General features: G+C 40.3%; 1 long non-coding RNA gene across 1 annotated transcript; it reads left to right on the forward strand.

The window, feature by feature from the left end:
* The first annotated feature begins 1784 nt into the window (after positions 1 to 1784).
* LOC122458863 lies at positions 1785 to 20926 on the forward strand. Its single transcript, XR_006279153.1, has 3 exons — positions 1785 to 3479; positions 18908 to 18921; positions 20915 to 20926. It is a non-coding gene; the product is annotated as an uncharacterized LOC122458863 (long non-coding RNA).
* Positions 20927 to 21674: the final 748 nt, after the last annotated feature.

Consider the following 21674-nt stretch of genomic DNA (forward strand, 5'->3'; position numbering starts at 1 on the left):
TTATTTAAACATAATGTTTTGATTACATGTGTTCTCTTGCATGTAGGATCTGACACTGGTAGTGTTAAACCATATCAGGTGACTCTGTTCTAACAATAGCATTATATTAATGGACTAAGCATGATAATTTTATGTTATATGATTGGTTTCAACATTCAACATATTTCTTTTTCCAATCATGCAGTTGCACAGTACAGTAGACTTTCATATAAGAATGGTTATACTAGATCAGACTAATGGTCCAGCTAGCCAAGAATTCTGTCTTCTGACAGGAATGAACAGAACAGGGCATTTATCGAATGATCCATCCAGTTTCATTCAGTCCCAGATTCTAGCAGTCAGAGGTTTAGGAACACCCAGAGCATGCAATCCCTGAATATCTTGGCTAATAGCCATTGAACTTCATGAACTTATCTAATTCTTTTTTGAACCGAGCTATTCTTTTGGCCTTCACAACATCCCCTGGCAACAAATTCCACAGATTGACTGTGACTTGTGGGAAGCAATGCATCAGGAGAAGTATTTCCAGTAGGTATAAGGAGGTTTTAGTACCTTTATACAAGGCACTGGTGAGACCTCACCTGGAATACTGTGTGCAGTTCTGGTCTCCCATGTTTAAGAAGGATGAATTGAAACTGGAGCAGGTACAGAGAAGGGCTACTAGGATGATCCGAGGAATGAAAAACTTGTCTTATAAAAGGAGGCTCAAGGAGCTTGGCTTGTTTAGCCTAACTAAAAGAAGGTTGAGGGGAGATATGATTGCTCTCTCTAAATATATCAGAGGGATAAATACCGGAGAGGGAGAGGAATTATTTAAGCTCAGTACCAATGTGGACACAAGAACAAATGGATATAAACTGGCCACGAGGAAGTTTAGACTTGAAATTAGACGAAGGTTTCTAACCATCAGAGGAGTGAAGTTTTGGAATAGCCTTCCAAGGGAAGCAGTGGAGACAAAAGATCTATCTGGCTTTAAGATTAAACTTGATAAGTTTATGGAGGAGATGGTATGATGGGATAACATGATTTTGGTAATTAATCGATCTTTAAATATTCATGGTAAATAGGCCTAATGGCCTGTGATGGGATGTTAGGTGGGGTGGGATCTGAGTTATCCAGGAAAGAATTTTCTGTAGTATCTGGCTGGTGAATCTTGCCCATATGCTCAGGGTTTAGCTGATCGCCGTATTTGGGGTCGGAAAGGAATTTTCCTCCAGGGCAGATTGGAAGAGGCCCTGGAGGTTTTTCGCCTTCCTCTGCAGCATGTGGCATGGATGACTTGCTGGAGGATTCTCTGCTCCTTGTAGTTTTTAAACCACGATTTGAGGACTTCAGTAGCTCAGACATGGGTGAGAGGTTTTTCGCAGGAGTGGGTGGGTGAGATTCTGTGCCCTGCGTTGTGCAGGAGGTCGGACTAGATGATCATAATGGTCCCTTCTGACCTTAGTATCTATGAATCTATAATACCTCCTTATGTTAATTTAATTGGATGACCCCTGGTTCCTGTGTTATGTAAAGGGGTAAATAACACTTCCTTAGTCACTTTCTCCACCCCAGTCATGATTTTATTAACTGCTATTATATCCCCTCTTAGTCGTCTCTTTTCTAAGATAAGCAGTCCCAGTCTTTCTATTCTCTTCTCAGGTGGAATCTGTTCCATCCCCCTCATCATTTTTGTTGCCCTTCTCTGTAGTTTTTCCAATTCTATATATCTTTTTTTTAAATGGGGTGACCAGAACCGCACACAATATTCAAGGTGTGATGTACAATGGATTTATATAGTGGCATTATAATATTTTCTGTCTTACTATCCATCACTTTCCTAATGGTTCCTAACATTCTGTTAGCTTTTTTGACTGCTGCTGAACATTGAACAGATGTTTTCAGAGAACTATCCATGACGACTCCAAGATCTCGTTCTGAATGGTAACAGCTAATTTGGAACCCTGATTTTTTTTATGTACAGTTGGGATTATTTTCTCCAATGTGCATTACTTTGCATTTATCAACATTGAATTTCATCTGCCATTTTCTTGCCCAGTCATCCAGTTTTGTGAGATCCCTTTGTAACTCTTCACAGTCAGCTTTGGACTTACACTATCTTAAGTAATTCCGTCTTGTCTGCAAACTTTGCCACCTCACTGTTTACCCCCTTTTCCAGATTATTTATGAATATGTTGAACAGCACAGGTCCAAGTACAGATCATTGTGGGACCCCTCTATTCATCTCTCCAATGTGAAAATTGACCATTTATACCTAACTTTTGTTGCCTATCTTTTAACCAGTTACTGGTCCATGAGAGGATCTTGTCTCTAATCTCATGACTGATGGTGCTGGACTTTGTGAAAGGCTTTCTGAAAATCCAGTACACTCTCTCAACTGGATCACCCTTGTTCACATGCTTGCTGACCTCCCTCAAAGAATTCTAATATGAATTATTATTATATTATGGTGAGGGATGATTTCCCTTTACAAAAGCTGTGTTGACTCTTCCCCAACATATCCCGTTCATCTGTGTGTCTGATAATTGTGTTCTTTACTACAGTTTCAACCAATTTGCCTGGTATTGAAGTTAGGCTTACTGGCCTGTAATGGCCAGAATCACTTCTGGAGCCTTTTTTAAAAATCGGTGTTACATTAGCTATCTGCCAGTCATCTGGTACAGAGGCTGATTTAAGTGATATGTTACATACCACAGTTAGTAATTCTGCAATTTCATATCTGAGTTTCTTCAGAACTCTTGGTTGAATTCCATCTCGTCCTGTTGAGTTATTACTGTTTCATTTATCAATTTGTTCCAAAACCACCTCTGTTGACACCTCAATCTGGGACAGTTTCTCAGATTTGTCTCCTAAAGAATGGCTCAGGTGTGGGAATCTCCCTAACGTCCTCTGCAGTCAAGACTGATGCAATTAATTTAGCTTTTCTGCAATGGCCTTGTCTTCCTTGAGTGCTCCTTTAGCTCTTTGATCGTCCAATGGCCCCACTCACTGTTTGGCAGGCTTCTTACTTCTGATGTATTTAAAAAATGTACAATACATTATATCCACAATCAATAGGATTTGCCATATTTCAGAGATGTGAGTTTTTTGCAATAAACAAATCTTTAGTTGATGGTACAGTACACTGATATGCTTTTAAATTTTTCCTTATGGGAAATACAAGTTCAAGAAGTGCAAGGCAAGTATATATTATAATTATGTTCCATCCATTTTGTATAGCTGAATTTTCTGTAGCTTAGTAGTTTCTTAGCTTCTAAGCGTGGATTTTTTTTTAACTGGACAAACTTTCCTTAAATATTAAGAACACTTGAAACTTAAACTGCATGTGTGAACTGCTCTGTACTAAGATAAAGAAAAGGGGGAGAGATGGGTAAAGTAGGAATTCAGTAAATTCCAGAAAATGGTAGCCATTAGTACTGCATGTTTCATTTATAATATAGTAAAGGCTCCACTAAATATTTCCAAAGAGATACATAGTGATGTCCTGCAAAAAAAAAAATTGACCTTGTTCCCTTTTGTGTTTCCCTGATTTTGCTTAAGACTTTTTGGAGGGTCTCAGATGATATTTTTTACTCGCTGTTTCAGCTGAACTGAAGGGATGAAGATTTTGAATCTTCCTATATCCAAAATATTAATTAATCATTTAAGTTAAATAGGTGTTAACATAAGCAGCAAGAGTTTGACTAAAATTCCCTTTCATTTTTCAGTTGCTCAGCTTTCACTGTCTTAATTCTTGTGATGTGATCATTTCAGTAGTTCTCGTCATCACTGGTTCTGTCCACACTACAGCCTTTTTTTTTCAAGGTTCCAGTTGTTGCTAAAGCCAGTTCTGCTTTACCAGTGTTAGCAGCATTAGTACCCTTTGAACATAAAAAAAAATAACAGCTGCCATCTTTGTTTTGAACACCCTATTGTTTATATTTGCTGCAAGTAGAGTTAGATAATGCTGAAGTCTGCCTACATTAGAACTCTTAGCATTTGCTTTATTTCTGCTGGTGTCAGCATGTGTGAATTATTTATAAAAGCAGGGGAGAATTCTTTTTAGGGCAGTCAAGACCTGAATTTCTAACTTAATGAATGAGCAGAACAAATTCTTTAAAAAGAAAAGTCTTAATTAAAACATTATAAAGTGAAAAAAGACACAAGTCCCATTTTTTTATTCTTCTTTAAACTGTGTTTATATATGTTATTTCTGTAGGAGTGAACGGAGACCAATTTTTCTATTTAATAGAAAATCGTGTTCATCATGTTTTTTCCTGTTGAAGTTGATCTATGAAGGATATAGTAAAGTGAACTTGTGCCCTTTGTGGCTTAGGGGTGTGTAAACAAGACCTGAAAGTTGTATTTCTTCCAAAAAAAGGTTGATGGTTGTTTTCTGCTTATTTTTACATTATGAATTTCTTGGAAAAGTCCATGGTGACTGAAGAACTTGTAACGTTATGACATCATAAATGTTGAGGACTTCAGAAAGGAAGAAAGTGTTAGCCAGACAGCTGTCTACCACATAATACCAATGAACATTTTGGGGAAAGGATGTCTTTCCTAAATAGTCAATCTCCGTCCTTTTAATTTAGGTGAGTGTGCTCAGAGCACACTTGCTGTCAGACCTTCAAGAAATCCTCTTGAAAAGAACTGATTTGATATCCCTGATATTTCTAATATTTTTGGGGGTGGGGGGAAGGCAGCCAGCCCACTCTTTCAGGTCTTCAAGTGAGCGGCATTATTCATTTAAAATCCTTTGTAGATCACCTTCAAGTTTGACACAGAGAAATTAGTTAGCTTTCTATCCAAGAGGAGGAAAACTGACTAAATCCTGTCTAGGAAAGAAAGTTCAAAATACCTGAGTGTCAGCTAAGGTAAATTTTAGTTTTCCATTAGTAAGTGATAGTTTGGCAAAGTAGCAGTTGACTCTCGTTATCAATCAGTGCCCACCCTTCTGATTCAAGGCTTCATTTACTTAAATAATGGTCTGTTGTTAAATTTGTTCTTTTCCTAATTTCCAAAGGAAATTAAGTTACTGTCATGAGGAGGACGAGGAAGGGAGTTAGTATATACACTCAAATGTAAATATCAAATCCAGGTTTCACAAAATAAATGGCAAACATTAATGCATGTATTCCAGATTTCTGTAGTGAGTAGTAACCATAATTTATCTATCTGTTTCTGCACTTCGTCCATGTAACATTAATAGAGAGAGACAGACAAGAAAAATGGAGCAGATGATTTTACCAAAGCTTTAAGATGTAATAAGTATACATGATAATAAATGTGTTATTAAAAGTTGGCCTTTGTTTTGTTTGACATGTCCTGTTCTCTCTATTACTAGAATAAAATATATGAGACTTGGGGAAGCCAGGAATTTGACAAACAACTTGAAAAGTTTCCATTATTTCAATGACTAAATTTATATTTTTATATATGTTCAGGTAGAGTTTTTATCTGAGATGTAGATCAAGCATGTAAAATAATACATGTTTAATGATTCTGGCTATTTTTTGTTAATGGTTGTGTCTGTGCCATTGAGTAATGTCTTCTTTTGAGATCTTAGCTGCCAGTGCATAAAAGTTTCAGAGTAGCAGCCGTGTTAATCTGTATTCGCAAAAGGAAAAGGAGTACTTGTGGCACCTTAGAGACTAAATTTGTTAGTCTCTAAGGTGCCACAAGTACTCCTTTTCTTTTTGCATAAAAGTTGTAAAAGATTTGATGTGTTGGAAGGGGGGGGGGGGAGGAAGGGAGATAATTCTGTATCCTTAAATGTGCTTGTCTTTTAAATCATTAAAATGTAAATTGATAATATTTCAAAGCTTAATTTATTGTTCAAAAATGTAGACACACTTCTTCCTGAAATGAATGTAACTTTTTTATTATTATTTTTATAGGAATAAAATATTGGTTAATGTTTTCAGTATAATTTTCTTGGGTTATTGGAACTGTTCTGAACTCAATATTATGGCCACCATTTATGTTATTGGTTAAAGGCTATTGGTGAAATAAAGCATTTTTGGTTATCTTTTTGTAGTCATTTTATTCAAGAAAAAAATCTTGAGGAGTACTATGAAAAGCATAGGTTACTAACTTTTTATCTGATGAACCCTAATTAAAATTGAATAAGGTTGCAGCCAGAATGCATGTGTTAGTATAAAAACATCTAAAGCTCCTCAACATGACCTGCAAATGGGCCTCAGTTCTTTTCAGAAGGGTCGAAACCCACTGGATTCTCATCTCCATGCCAATGTAATCTACCTAGTAACAATGTCAAGTAGGACGCCAGGTAGCAATAATTATGACAACAGTTTTGTGACACAGATATGTCCACTAGCAAAAGGACTAAATATACTGATGTACTCCTCATACCCCACCAAATTGTCAGTCACTAATTCCCAGTCTATACTAGGAAATTAGATTAATAGGTGCTGATTTTCTAATATCCCGGGGTGGGGCTCTCCCTCCTGCTCTGCCTAGGCCCCGCCTCCACTCCACCACTTCCCCCAATGCCCCCACCCCACCCTGCTTCTTCCCACTCCTGCGCCACACCTCTTCCTGCCAAGTTCTGCCTTCTCCCCTGAGCATGTTGCACCCTCGCTCCCAGTCCCTCCTGCGAAATAGCTGATCTGTGGCAGGAGGGAGGTACAGGGAGGGGAGGGGAAGGTGCTGATCTATAGGGCCGTAGGTGGAAAGGAGGCGCTGGGGGGAAGGGGAAGGTTTTGATAAGGGGGCTGAGCACCCACCATTTTTTCCCACTAAGTTGGCGTCTATGATTAGGTTGATATAATTACATCACTATGGGCTGTGAAAAATCCACACTCCTGAACAACACAGTTAAACCAACCCAACTCCTGATGTAGACAGAGTTAGGGCAACAGAATTCTCCTGTTGACCTAGCTACTGTCTCTCAGGGAGGTGGAGTATCTACACCAACGGGAGAACCCCTCCGGTTGGTGTAGGTAGTACTTTCACAGGAGCTCTGCAGCAGTTTTAAGTGTAGACAAGCCCTAACAATCTTGGATATATTTGAACAAGTGACTTTGGTGTCCCTTTTTGGCCCTAAACAAATACTTTGAGCTTATGGAGTCTCTCTGAATGCTCTATTAAGACTGCATAATGAATTACTAAAATCTGTGAACACAAAATAGTTTATTGTCCTTTCCACATAACTCCTGGAGTCATTAGTAGTTAATGCACATGCAACAGATCAACCGTAACATGTTTGTTCAAAATTAAATTAGATATAAATGTATGTTTCCCCTTCTAGCTTTATAGACAAAAAAAAATATGCTGCTTTCTGGACCACATGTATTCCAAAACCTGTGTGTGATGGCTTCAAAGCCAGCCAAACTTTTATGCATGGCACTCAGTCTGGATAGAAACTACGAATCCTCCCTAGAGTATGAAGACTTGGTTCCAAGTATAGTATTCCAATCAGCTTTACATGCATAATTTAAATTTCTTTGACAGTTCCAGTTGTAATATGCATTTTCTCAGATGCTAGACTGATTGTATGAGTTAAGTTCTTTTGCACAGGGTGATCAAGACTGTATGAAATGCTTATCTGCTTCTGTGTTTTTAGTTTCTGAGAACTGGTGTTATGACCATATCTATTCTCTCTGCTCAGAATTTCTCAGAAATGACCTCTTTGCAGCATGACCTCTGACCTTTTATTAGAGAAGACATACTCATTCTATAGTACGTCACCCTAATGTCTTTAGTCAGTTTACACCTTGAATGAAGATATAAGATTTCATTCTGATCCCAAATTACTTCCAATCACCCTTTCTTAGGTCTTTGCACTGTTTCCGGTGATTCAATATCAGATAGAAAAAGTAGAACATACAGTTGCTTTGCTTGCCTTCTCAATATTAACATTAGAGAGTCATGTCACAGCAATTTGCTTCTATTTTTCAACCCCTTATAAACTAGCTCATTGTGCTAGTTGAGACCCCAAAGATCAGGCAAGATTCTCTAGCTATTTCTTTCACCCATACAGGATTACATCCTCCTTATGAACAGCTGATCCATATCCAGTGAGTAAACATACTAAGGCTGAATTTCCAAATTATGGTAGTTTGGGGCTGGATAAAGCCTATACGCCTCATTAACCTGTTATAGAGCCAGACTCTGCCTGAAACTTGTGCAGGGAACACAGTGATGGAAGGGAGTTTGTGTGATGATTTGGGGAATCTCTATGTACAATTTACAAATTCTGGTTGATGTTATGAAGTTACTAGGGAATGCCTCTGTGACTGTGGAAATTACCATTTGAAAAGCCCTCTAGCACACACCCATCAGGACAGGGAAAATGGAGAGTTGTTAAAACTTTAGGATTGCTCAGCATTGAATAATGGGTATGCTTAGGCATTGGGAAACCAGTTCAACCAAGCATCAATGCAGAGGCCTAGTGAAGTGGAGAAAGTGGAAAATTTCCGAACAGGATATAGAAGCCAAAGTGACAAAATAACAAGGGTTTAGAAAAGACACAGGCAAAGTCTTTTAGAGGGACAGGAAGCTTTTGGGGCAGGAGGCAGAAAGAGATTGGCATGCTTTTCTAGTGGGGAGTTGTGTGAAAGGAGCCTGGTTTGGCTGCCAGGATCAACCAAATTCAAAGCAAACTGTTCTAGAGAGGGAGAGGGACAAGGCATGCATGCATTGCAGGAGGAGGATCCTTGACATCCCCTCCCAGAGGACTCTGACCCCTACCAAAGAATGCTCCAAAATGGTGAGTAAATTGAGGCAGGGAGATGTGTGTAAGGATCATTATTTTTGTCTAGGTCTGTGTATTTTTTCTGTTACTAAGTAAATAAAAATGGCATTTTAGAATCCTTTGCAAAGTCTGTGTGTGTGTTGTGTTGCTCCTGTCATATGCCCCAGAGAGGTAAACTGTAAACCCAGAGCGTCCACACAGCTGGAGTACTGGAAGAGGGTGTGACGGGATCCCCCTGGGGTGCAACCTGGGACTGTGGGATCGCTGTGCCCTCTGAACTCTCTCTAGTCTGGGTGCTCTCTCACAATGCCTTGCTGGTGAGCAGCAGCAAGCACCTCCACGTGTGTGATCACTTAGCACAACAGCATGTGGGGCGCCACACTCAGCTAGATTGCATGAATGCTCCCAGAGCCACTCATGAATCTCACAGAGAAAGGCACAAGAACCAAATCCTCCCAGCATTGTACCCCAGGAATATACCATCTTGAACTGCTCAAGATGCGCAGTGCACATTTATTAATTGGTTCAGCACTTCAACAATGGAAAGTGGACATACACCAGCTTTTGCAAACCTGAGCAGATTTGCCCCATACTTCATACAAACTCACTGGTAAAGATAATTAAACAAATTTATTGACTATAAAAGGTAGATTTTAAGTGATATTAAGGGATAGGCAAAAAGTCAGAATGGTTACCAAAATAAAATATAATCATGCAGTCTAAATTCTCAACCCTATTAGACTGGGCAACATCTAGATTAAGCAGTTTTTTTCACCCCACTGGATATTGCGGTCTTTAATATACAGGTTTGTTCCTTAAACCTGGACCAATCTCCTCTGTTCGAGTCTTGTCTTCTCAGTGTCTTAATTGCTTGCAGTGAAGATGAGGGTAGGAGAAGGGTCCAGTATGTGTCCATTCTGTTTGTTTTATACCCTCAGTCCATGTGCTTGGGGAGCACAAGTCCAGGCATGTCTGTGGGGCATTGCTGAGTCTCTCCACGCAAGGTTGAGCAATTCCCCTGATGTGGCCTCATGCAGGCGAGTCATTGCATTGTAGCTCCCTTGCTGGACAATGGCTGTTGATGGGTTGTTTGACACCCTGCCTGGGCGTTAGTTACTTTCTTTGCTGTTGCCTCTGGGGAGCTAATATCTGGCTGATTCCCCAACTTACAGCATGTTTTATTGACCACCGTAAACACAATTCTCATAACTTCATATGCATTAATGATACACATATATGGATAGAGAACTGACTTTCAGCAGATCAGAACCTTTCCCCGATACCTCGTATCTAAAGGCATGTTTTAGATGTGAGATCACGATTATACAAAAATGAGGAATATGGGGGTTACAGCGTGCTCCCCCAAGGTGTAGAATGCCACAGAGGGTGTGTTTAAACTACAGGTGAGTCCAAGAGGTCAGCACTGGTCCTTGAGGGAAAGCAATCAGACCTTGGGGTTGAAGCATTCAGAAGAGGGTGCTAGACAGAAATCTGAAGCCTTAGTTTGAGCCTAGAGACCCCAAGTTAAAGGCAGTGTCTGAGCTGTGTTGAGACTCTGGAGACTTAAAGATTCAGCATTTGGATCCCTCACAGCAGTGTGGTGAGTGACCAGGCCTTAAAAGTCCAATTGGATGCACAGCGTGGGCTTGGGGCTAAGGTAGGCTCCCTACCTGCCCTAGCTCTGCACTGCTTCGGGAAGCAGCTACTAGGCGCTGGGGTGCCCAGGGACTGGGAGGCTCTGCATGCTGCCCCCACCCCAGTGTCAGCTCCACAGCTCCCATTGGCCCCCAAGAACCACAACCAGCACACACAGCGCAGAGCCGCCTGACTGCCCATGCGCCTAGAGGCCGCAGGGACCTGGCAGCTGCAGTAAGTGCCGCCAAGACCCTGCACTCCACCCCCTGGCCCAGCCAAGAGTCCCTCCTGCACCCCAAACCCTTCATTCCCAGCCCCACCCCAGAGCCCACAGCCAGAGCCTTCACCCCCCACCCTTACCCCAACCCAGTGCCCTAGCCCAGTGAAAGTGAGTGAGGGTGGAGAAGAGCGAACAATGGAAGAAGGGGGATGGAGCGAGTGGGGGATGGGGCCTCTGAGAAGGGACAGGGCATGAGGTGAGGTGTTCGGTTTTGTGTGATTAGAAAGTTGGCAATCCTAATTTTGAGTAATATTGCAGTTCAGTCAAAACATGACATTGCAGCATTCAATACTCTGAACACAAGAGAAAATAAGTAATTTATGATTCCCCATCAGTGGAACCAAGAGCCCTCCTCTGTGCTTTTGAACCCCATGTTGTGGTTAGCAGACTCTACAGTGTAAACTGAAGTATGGTCTCAAAGGATGAAGAAATGTTCTCTATGAATTATTTCTTAAACCAGCCTTCTACACAGGTTCGGAATAATACATTTTCCATTTTATCTGTTCAAAAATAAGTTGACTAGATGCAAGGAAATTAAATTCAAAATTGATACCCAATTAAAAATATAATGGCTTGTACTCATAGTACATGTGAACCCAGACTTTCAAGAATGCATGCATGAGTATAAGTATGTACACACGTTTGAAGATTTGGACCATAATCTGAACTTCCCCAAATGAGTCCATTAAAAGAATTTCACTTGATTTCAAGGCTCTCCACTTGAGTTAATGAATGTTTACAAATGTTTTTCCTTTTCTCCAACAACTTTGATCTTGTTAGGTGAGGGTTCATCAAGGATTTTTAAAAACTTGATATCTCATGCTTTCTGAATGTTATATTAAATATGCAGTGAAAATTAGTCAGAAAGAGCCTCCAAATAGGACACAAGAAGTATAAATCCAGTTTGACACCTTTAGATAAATGAAAGACAAAAAAAATAGAGAGGCAGTCTAAAATGGAGGAAAAGGTGGGAATACCAAGAATTTAAGTGACTGATTCTTGTTGTTGTTGCTTGTCATTGTAATCTTAACTCTGGAACAATATCTTGAGCAAGATAGCGAACAACCCTATGTATAATGTTTTCATTGTCTATATTCATGGCATTTACTTTTGCACATTTCTGTAAAATGCACATAGATTTGCTTGTTCAATTAACATTGTGAATCATTTGCTTTATTGCCATCTATGTAAACATGTTTCAGTTTTTTTTATCATATCAAGGTTATCTAGATGCAGGACTTGTCTAATGCTAATCAGTTCTCTGAAGTTCCCCACATTTTAGGAAGTTTAGGTTGGATATGATAGAGAAAATTAAGTGTCTTTTGATGTGTCAGTAATTGTGTTTTGCATATGCTGCCTACTGCATCATTCATGTCTTGCTTAATCAAACCACCATTATTATAGTTTGTCATTTTATACCATCAATGTGCTTGATGCTGTACAAGCAATTATAAGAGACAATCCCTGCTCCTAGGAGCTTTCAGACAGAGATAATACTGTTTAAGTATTCACAATCTACATGGTACAAACTCAAGTAGCACAGATATTTTGTGATTATGCACTGATGTTCCACATTTTCATCTTCTTTTCATACATTTTAGAGCTAAATGTTCTGGATGAGCAAGCCAGTCAATTGAAAAATATTGTTATGTTGGAGGGTTGGGTCTTGCATCCATGGGCAGTCACAAACCTCCTTCAAGCTGGTGGGGATGATATCTGTTCCATTCAGGATAAATAAGGGAGAAATTAAATGCCTTTGTTTTGTGATAGCTGAAACAGTAGAAGTCACTGCTGCCCAAATCACAGATTATCATGACAAGGCTGGAGTAGGAGTGGAGCCCTGTGGTCTGAGGGGCTTTCCCTGGGGTCTGAATGCAAATGCAAGAGCTGGTTATTGTTTGGTGGAGCTTTGTGTGTTTGTGAGTAATAAGTAGCCAGATGAAGATAGAAGGTAGACAAAGATTGTATTCAGAGTAATTATTAATGGTTGGCTGTCAAACTGGGGGCATCTCTAATGAGGTCTGGTACTATTCAATATTTTCATTAATGACTTGGATAATGGAGTGGAGAGTATGCTTATAAAATCCACACATAACAACAAGCTCTGGGAGGGTTTGCAAGCACTTTGGAAGACAGGACTAGAATTCAAAAGAACCTAGACAAATTGGAGAATTGGTCTGAATTCAACAAGATGGAATTCAGTAAAGACAAATGCAAAATATTTCATTTAGGAAGGAAAAAATTAAATGCATAACTACACAATGGGGAATATATGGGTAGGTTGTAATACTATGGAAAAGGATCTGGGGGTTATGGTTAATCACAAATTGAGCATTAGTCAACAATGTGATTAGGCTGCAAAAAAAACCCCAATATCATTCTGGGGTGTATTAGCAGGAGTATTGTATGTAAGACATAGGAAGGAGTACTGTATCCAATTCTAAGCACCACACTTTAGCAAAGATGTGGACAAACTGGAAAACATCCAGAGGACATTTTAACAAAAATGATAAAATGTTTAGAAAACCTTATCTATGAGGAAATGTTACAGAAACTCAGCATGTTTATGTGATGGGTTCGGTCACAGAGACCCTCTTGGGATTGTCACCTGATGTGCTGAGACTGCCTCTGAGCCCGTTTTCCCTGCCAGCTTGGGACTCCAGAACCCTGCCTTGTTGAGCCAGACACACTAGCCTGCTGTAGCATAGATCCAGTGTCTGAACCACACCCCCAAAGCTGTAGACTTTAACCAAAACTGCTCATCAAGTTTCCTATCTCCAGCACCCAGACATCTAGCTCCCAATGGGGATCCAAACCCCAAATAAATCCATTTTACTCTAAGCTTATATAGGGTAAACTAATAAATTGTCTGCCCTCTATAACACTGACAGAGAGATGCACAGCTGTTTGCTCCCCCAAGTATTAATCACTTACTCTGGGTTAATTAATAAAAGTGATTTTATTAAGTATAAAAAGTAAGATTTAAGTGGTTTCAAGAAATAACAGACAGTACAAAGTAACTTACCAAGCAAAATAAAACAAAACACGCAAGTCTAAGACATTAAGAAACTGAATACAGATAAATCTCACCCTCAAAGATGTTCCAATAAGCTTCTTTCACAAACTAGAGTCCGCCTTAGTCTAGGCCCAATACTTTCCCCTGGTACAGTTCTTGTTAGTTCCAGCTCAGGTGTAACAAGGGGATTTCTCATGACTGCAGCCCCCTTTGTTCTGTTCCACCCCCTTTTATAGCTTTGGCACAAGGCGGGAATCTTTTGTCTCTATGGACCCCCACCCCTCCTTCTAAATGGAAAAGCACCAGGTTTAAGATGTCTTCCAGTACCAGGTGACATGGTCACATGTCCTGTGAGACCCCAGCCTCCATTCTTTCTGGCCTGACTCACAGGAACACAGGAAGGCTTACAAGTAAACAGAGCCATTTACAGCCGATTGTCCTGGTTAATGGGAGCCCTCAAGATTCTAAACCACCATTAATGGCCCACACTTTGTATAATTATAATAGGACCTCAGAGCTACCCCACAGTATGCCAACATTTTTATGGCTGACTTAGAACAACGCTTCCTCAGCTCTCGTCCCCTAATGCCCCTACTCTACTTGTGCTACACTGATGACATCTTCATCATCTGGACCCAAGAAGCCCTTGAGGAATTCCAGCATGATTTCAACAATTTCCATCCCACCATCAACCTCAGCCTGCACCAGTCCACACGAGATTCCACTTCCTGGACACTACGGTGCTAATAAGCGATGGTCACATAAACACCACCCTATATCGGAAACCTACTGACCGCTATTCCTATCTACATGCCTCTAGCGTTCATCCAGATCACACCACACGATCCATTGTCTACAGCCAAGCTCTATGATATAACCGCATTTGCTCCAACCCCTCAGACAGAGACAAACACCTACAAGAACTCTATCATGCATTCTTACAACTACAATACCCACCTGCTGAAGTGAAGAAATAGATTGACAGAGCCAGAAGAGTACCCAGAAGTCACCTACTACAGGACAGGCCCAACAAAGAAAAGAACAGAACACCACTAGCCATCACCTTCAGCCCCCAACTAAAACCTCTCCAACGCATCATCAAGGATCTACAACCTCTCCTGAAGGACAACCCATCACTCTCACAGATCTTGGGAGACAGGCCAGTCTTTGCTTACAGACAGCCCCCTAACCTGAAGCAAATACTCACCAGCAACCACACAACAGAACCACTAACCCAGGACCCTATCCTTGCAACAAAGCCCGTTGCCAACTCTGTCCACAAATCTATTCAGGGGACACCATCATAGGGCCTAATCACATCAGCCACACTATCAGAGGCTCGTTCACCTGCACATCTACCAATGTGATATATGCCATCACGTGCCAGCAATGCCCCTCTGCCATGTACGTTGGTCAAACTGAACAGTCTCTACATAAAGAATAAATGGACACAAATCAGATGTCAAGAATTATAACATTAAAAAACCAGTCGGAGAACATTTCAATCTCTCCGGTCATTCGATTACAGACCTGAGAGTGGCTATCTTTCAACAAAAAAAACTTCAGAAACAGACTCCAATGAGAGACTGCTGAATTGGAATTAATTTGCAAACTGGGTACAATTAACTTAGGCTTGAATAGAGACTGGGAGTGGATGGGTCATTACACAAAGTGAAACTATTTTCCCATGTTATTTCTCCCCCTCCCACCCCACCCCACCCCCCACTGTTCCTCAGATGTTCTTGTTAACTGCTGGAAATGTCCTACCTTGATTATCACCATAAAAGGTTTTCCTCCTTCCCCCCACCATTCCTGCTGGTAATAGCTCATCTTAAGTAATCACTCTCCTTACAGTGTGTATGATAAAATCCTATTGTTTCATGTTCTCTGTGTGTGTATATAAATCTCCCCACTGTATTTTCCACCGAATGCATCCGATGAAGTGAGCTGTAGCTCACGAAAGCTACTGCTCAAATAAATTTGTTAGTCTCTACGGTGCCACAAGTACTCCTTTTCTTTTTGCGAATACAGACTAACACGGCTGCTACTCTGAAACCAGAGCTAACTTTATATTTGTAGTTGTAGATACAAGAATGATACATACATACAAATAGGATGAACACACTCAGTAGATTATAAGCTTTGTAATGATACCTTCTAAGAGACCTTTTGCATAAAGCATAGTCCAGTTACATTATATTCACATTCCAAGCATATTTTCATAAGGCATATGGAGTGCAATGTCACAGTTTAGTCTTCAGAAAGGAAGACTACAAGGGGACCTGATAAGTCTTCAAATACATAAAGGGCTGTTATAAAGAGGAGTCTGATCAATTGTTCTCCTTGTCTGTGGAAGACAGGAGAAGTAGTAATGTATTTAATCTGCAGCAAGGGTGTGAAGGTTCCTTCCCCACTCTGAACTCTAGGGTACAGATGTGCGGACCTGCATGAAAACCTCCTAAGCTTACTTTTACCAGCTTAGGTTAAAACTTCCCCAAGGTACAAACTATTTTACCTTTTGCCCTTGGACTTTCGCTGTCACCACCAAACGTGTAACCGGGTTTATTATTTGGAAAGAGTCATTTGGAAACATCTTTCCCCCCAAAATCCTCACCAAAACTTTGCACCCCCCTTCCTGGGGAAGGTTTGATAAAAATCCTCACCAATTTGCATAGGTGACCACAGACCCAAACCCTTGGATCTTAAGAACAATGAAAAAAACATTCAATTTCTTACAAGAGGAATTTTAATGGAAGAAAAAGTAAAAAGCATCACCTCTGTAAAATCAGGATGGTAAAAACCTTACAGGTTAATTAGATTCAAAACATAGAGAATCCCTCTAGGCAAAACCTTAAGATACGAAAAGACACAAAGACAGGAATATCCATTCCATTCAGCACAGCTTATTTTCTCAGCCATTTAAAGAAATCTTAATCTAATGCATATCTAGCTAGATTACTTACTAAGTTCTAAGACTTCTGTCCCTGGCAAAAGCATCGCACAGACAGACCCAGACCCTTTGTTCCCCCCGCACCCAGCTTTGAAAGTATCTTGTCTCCTCATTGGTCATTTTGGTCAGGTGCCAGCGAGGTTATCCTAGCTTCTTAACCCTTTACAAGTGAAAGGGTTTTTCCTCTGGCCAGGAGGGATTTTAAAGGTGTTTACCCTTCCCTTTATATTTATGACAAAGGGTAACTAACTGTAAGGGTAGTTAAGCTCTGGAATAGGTTTCAAAGGAGGGAGGTTGTGGAATCCTCATCATTGAAGATTTTCAAAAACAGGTTAGAGTAAGACAAACACCTGTCAGGAATGGTTTAGGTTTTCTTGGTCCTGCCATGATGTGAGGGGGATGGACTTGACGATTTCTTTAGGTTCCTTCTAGACCTACATTTCTATAATTTCAATATTCTACAAAAGAAGGCAACAGGAAAGCCAAGGAGTCAGCAAGAAAAGCACTAGTAACATGGCTCTGAGCAAAAGTCAAGAGAATATTTTGGGCAGAGTGCTGGCTGGAAAGAGGCTTGGCACTATGATCAAAGAAACTGCCTCCTGCTTGATTCAGGACTGTGTACATTCTTTGTAAATAAACAAGATTTCAGTAAAGAAATACATGACTTTCTCAATTTCTCCTCTTAATGGAAAAATCCCACAACACCCCATTTTTTGGCTGATAGCTATTCATGTGAATAGAAAAGGAGTACTTGTGGCACCTTAGAGACTAACAAATTTATTAGAGCATAAGCTTTCGTGAGCTACAGCTCACGAAAGCTTATGCTCTAATAAATTTGTTAGTCTCTAAGGTGCCACAAGTACTCCTTTTCTTTTTGCGAATACAGACTAACACGGCTGCTACTCTGAAACCTGTGATTCATGTGAATAACTATCCATATAAATGCATATTCTCCCTATCCCCTAGAGCAGAGTATTGAAGTTCCATTTCCCTGAGGCACTCCTTCACGACAAATCCCCATTGCCCATTTAGATTGTCCATATGCTTGCCCAACCCCCATCCTCCTTTCTCCCCACTGTGCTTCCCCCATATCTGTCCTTGGTCTTCACCAGACTTCACTATTGAAATTAATCTCTTAAACACAGATGTATTATAGTTTTATATGCAGAAATATTTACTAGTTAAATGTGGTGCTGGCTTAGGGGGTATGGTGGGGATCAGGGACATGGAAGCATGTTGAAAAGTGGACTTTGCAGGCAGTAGGGAGGTGAAGGGAGGCTCTGAGGGGAAGAGAATGAGCACGGATATGAGGGGAACATAGATAAGAAGTGAGAGGTTTAAACTAGGGAAAATTTAGATTAGGAGAAACGGAGCAGAGATGCAGCATCAGAGAATGGAATCAGCTGACAGATCTAAGTAGTTCCTTTGGCTAATCTTGGTGAAACTCAGTGACATTCTAGTGAATAATGGGCCTATATCCAAGAGATTATCTGTGTCTGTCTATCACCAACAGAGGTACCTCCACCTCTCTCCTGTTTGGTATATCAGCATCTTCCCCTGTATAATACCCTCCTTTTGCAGCCCACTGGGAATGGCTATTTCTGTCCATGCTCTTTGACTGAGAGGAATGCGGGGTATCTTAGTTTCAGGCTCTTTAACCTGTAGGCCCCCCCTCTACAAGGTGGTGTTCTCCTCAAATGGTGCTGGATGACAATCCCACCCAACCACCAAATTATTTATAGAACATGATTTAAAAGAAAGTGGCTGCCTCAGAAGATCTAGATTTATATCTGGTAAAAGTTAGATTAGATTAGGCTTTCTCAGTTTGTCACAGAAAAGAAAAAGTAACATCTTTTGTTTTTCCAGAGCCATCTGTGACATAACCAGGGTAGAATCTAGACTACTGAGAAGCTGTCACCCCTCAAATCTCAGGTACATTTTACACTGCTTTGCTGTTGTTGTCTCCACTCTTGGACTACTCACAATTAGCCTCTAGCATATAAATACTCCCAGGTATGTCTGTGTGCACTTGCAACTGGCTATTTGCACCCAGGCTTTTATCAGCCTGAATTATATTGCACACTCCCAGTCCTAGATTTTCCCCAGAAATGTGTGCTCTCTCCTGGACACTATGCACTCCTATAAAGTCCGTCATTTTATAGAAATGATATGCCGAATCTGGTTATCCCAAATGGAGTTTCCCAAATGCTTTGATTCAAACATACTAGTTTAGATAAAACAAGTTTATTAACTACAAAGAGAGAGGTTTTAAGTGAATGCAAGTAATGAGGCATAAAAGTTTGAATGGTTACAAGAAAAATAAAGATAAACTGCTACTTGTGACTAATTTAACAATCTGTGTTCAATTCAAAGCAAAGTTTTTCTTACCACATGTTCTCAGTAGTTTTACTGGCCAAACTTGTTAGGCCAAGACCTCTTCTGGGTAATGGCTGCTTCTTTTGTTCCTTCTGGTGCAGTGAATCAATGGACAGAGAGAGAGAGAGAGAGAGAGAGCGGTCCCTTGGGATGTTTCCCCTTTTTATAGTCCTTTCCTGCCCTTCAATAATCATATCCAGCTGGGAATGTGCACCAGGCAGTCTCTGTGGATGGGAACCCTATGCACCTTTGCTGAGATGTAGATTTTTCATCCACTCCCCCTTTCCTACCAATAAATGGCCTTGTTTACAGCTGGATGGGGCATCAGCTTGCCGTTTTTCTCTGAGGAACTAGTTTGGCCACTCATCAGACTTGGAACATGTTTTAGTAATAGCATACAATGGAATCTTATAACTCTACAAACAATGTTGCTACACATATTTTACCAGGACAGTAATGAGTTTTCAAATGATACATCACAGGGTATACTTGGTACAAAGATTATTACAATAGTGTACAAGAGGTTAACAGAGGTGTGTGACATTCCCCAAGATGCAAGCTAGACTGTTGTGTCCCCCTAGCTCTCCAGCCTGTGATGCTTTTACATTGGTTCGCTGGTGAACAGCAACCCCTCCAGGCTCTGCTCGCACACAGCCATTAGCATGTAAAATCATTCACAGCTAAATACATGACTGATATACCTAGCCATCCATGAATTACATACAGGACAACACCCACGTATCCCCAGACCCAGCCTTTCTGCCCCAGAAATATGTGTCTTATACTGTTCAGTACCCTTCTGGACTGTGGAAGCTCATAGATAGTCCATCATTCCAACAATGGGTAATGATTACTCACCAGGCTTGTTGACCTAAATGGAGATTCCTAAGCACTTCAACCAAAACACATTACTTTAGATAAAACAACAAAACAAGTTTATTAGTAAGAGAAAGATAGATTTTAAGTGATTACAAGTGATAAGGCTTAAAGATTAGAATTAGTTACAAAAGAAACAAAAGGATAAACATGCAAGCTAGTTCCTAAACTTTACCAAGGCTAACAGGTTTAAAACCACAAAAGGAGTTTTTCTCAATAAAAGCTTACAGCTGTTTGTACTGGCTGGAAAATCCCCAGTTTAGTGATACTTCTTTTGTCTTTCAAGTGATCTAGCTGCCATAAGTAGAGATGGAAGGGAAGAGGTGATGTGGAGGTCATTGTCTCTCATTTTTATAACCTCTTTTTTTGAGGATTACCCACCACCGGGGTGCACACAAACAGTCTTCCCTGGATGTGAGGTTTGAAGCATTTCCAGCACTAAATGTAAATTCTTTGTTATATACCTCCCCATTGCTGAAGAATGGTTAGTTAATCTAGGTGATAGTCTCTGATGGTTCATTTGATTATGCTGATACCTCAATGTGTCCATGTCTCTGGAAAAAAAATCGTTTAGGCCTACTTTTCTTAAATTGGAGCATACTACAGCAGTGATGCATGGTAAAATCTCATAGCTTCACAAACAGTATTGTTACACATATCTTAACAGGACAGTGACGTTCAGCAGATTGAGTTTTCAAATGATACCTCACAAAGCATACTTGTACAAAATATATTATATAAAATATATATGAAAGTGGTGAACACAGGGTACAGGGTGTCACAAAGGGTATAGTTTATCACACCATCTCTAGGGTCTAATCCTCTTTTCCTCAAACCAGCATCCTCTTACCCCTTCTGGGATATATGGAGATTAACCCCTTCTACTTTTCCAGTGTTTCTCAGATGTTAGTCTATTAACACAATTACAAAGAGGTGCTTACACGTTGTTTCTAGTTTGTCTCGGTTGTCTGTGCTTCCCAAAGCCAGCTTACTCCTCAATACCTACCGCTTATTTTGTAGTCATAAAATATAATCGAAACCTTAAAGACAGAGACCCTGTCCTGTCAGTGATGTTCCAAGTACATGATGGCCGTGGTTGTTTAGCTGGAGAAACTGAAAGATATGTGAGGAAAAACAGGACAAAATTCCCCAAAAGGTGGGGGAGCATTTTTAAAATATTTGCTAGCTGGTGCAGAGGAAACATTTTACTTATAAAAATTACAAAAAAATGGAAATGTCCCTTGAAGAGTTCAGAAGTGGAGACAAAATTCAATCATTAACGTATGAAACAAAGAGATTTTAGTTCTGCTTTCAGAGGAAGTCATAACGCAGCCTTAACTGTAGAGTTGCTACTGACGCCTCCATAATGCTGTACAATGAGCTCCTGTCTTATGAAATTAGAAGATAATTCACATATGTTGCATAGTTCAAAGCATAATTTTTCATGCTGAATGATGTAAGGTATTTATCAAACTGTTTTAATAGATTGGATTTCTGACTCCACCACCCCACGCTCCACTGCGTGTATACTGAGGCTGACAACTCTGCCTTATAAAAGATTTCCTTACCCAACCTTGTGACTAATACAGATAATTGTTTTTAAAACAACTCTGGATGCTGCTGCAGCACATTGGTACGTGCACACCAAAAGGTGTATTCACATTCATCAGGCATTTGTGAACCTCAAGGGACCATATAAATCTCACAGTGCAGCTTTACAAATACTTGGTATAGCTAGTGCATCATTAGGGAGCTTGCCTGCAAGGTCAGGATAATCAGAGGTATAAAAGAGTCAGTTTAAAATAAATAGATAAAAAAAACATTAAAGGGATCTAATTTC

Source organism: Dermochelys coriacea, chromosome 2 (assembly GCF_009764565.3).
Source record: "Dermochelys coriacea isolate rDerCor1 chromosome 2, rDerCor1.pri.v4, whole genome shotgun sequence".
NCBI classification, from domain to species: Eukaryota; Metazoa; Chordata; order Testudines; family Dermochelyidae; genus Dermochelys; species Dermochelys coriacea.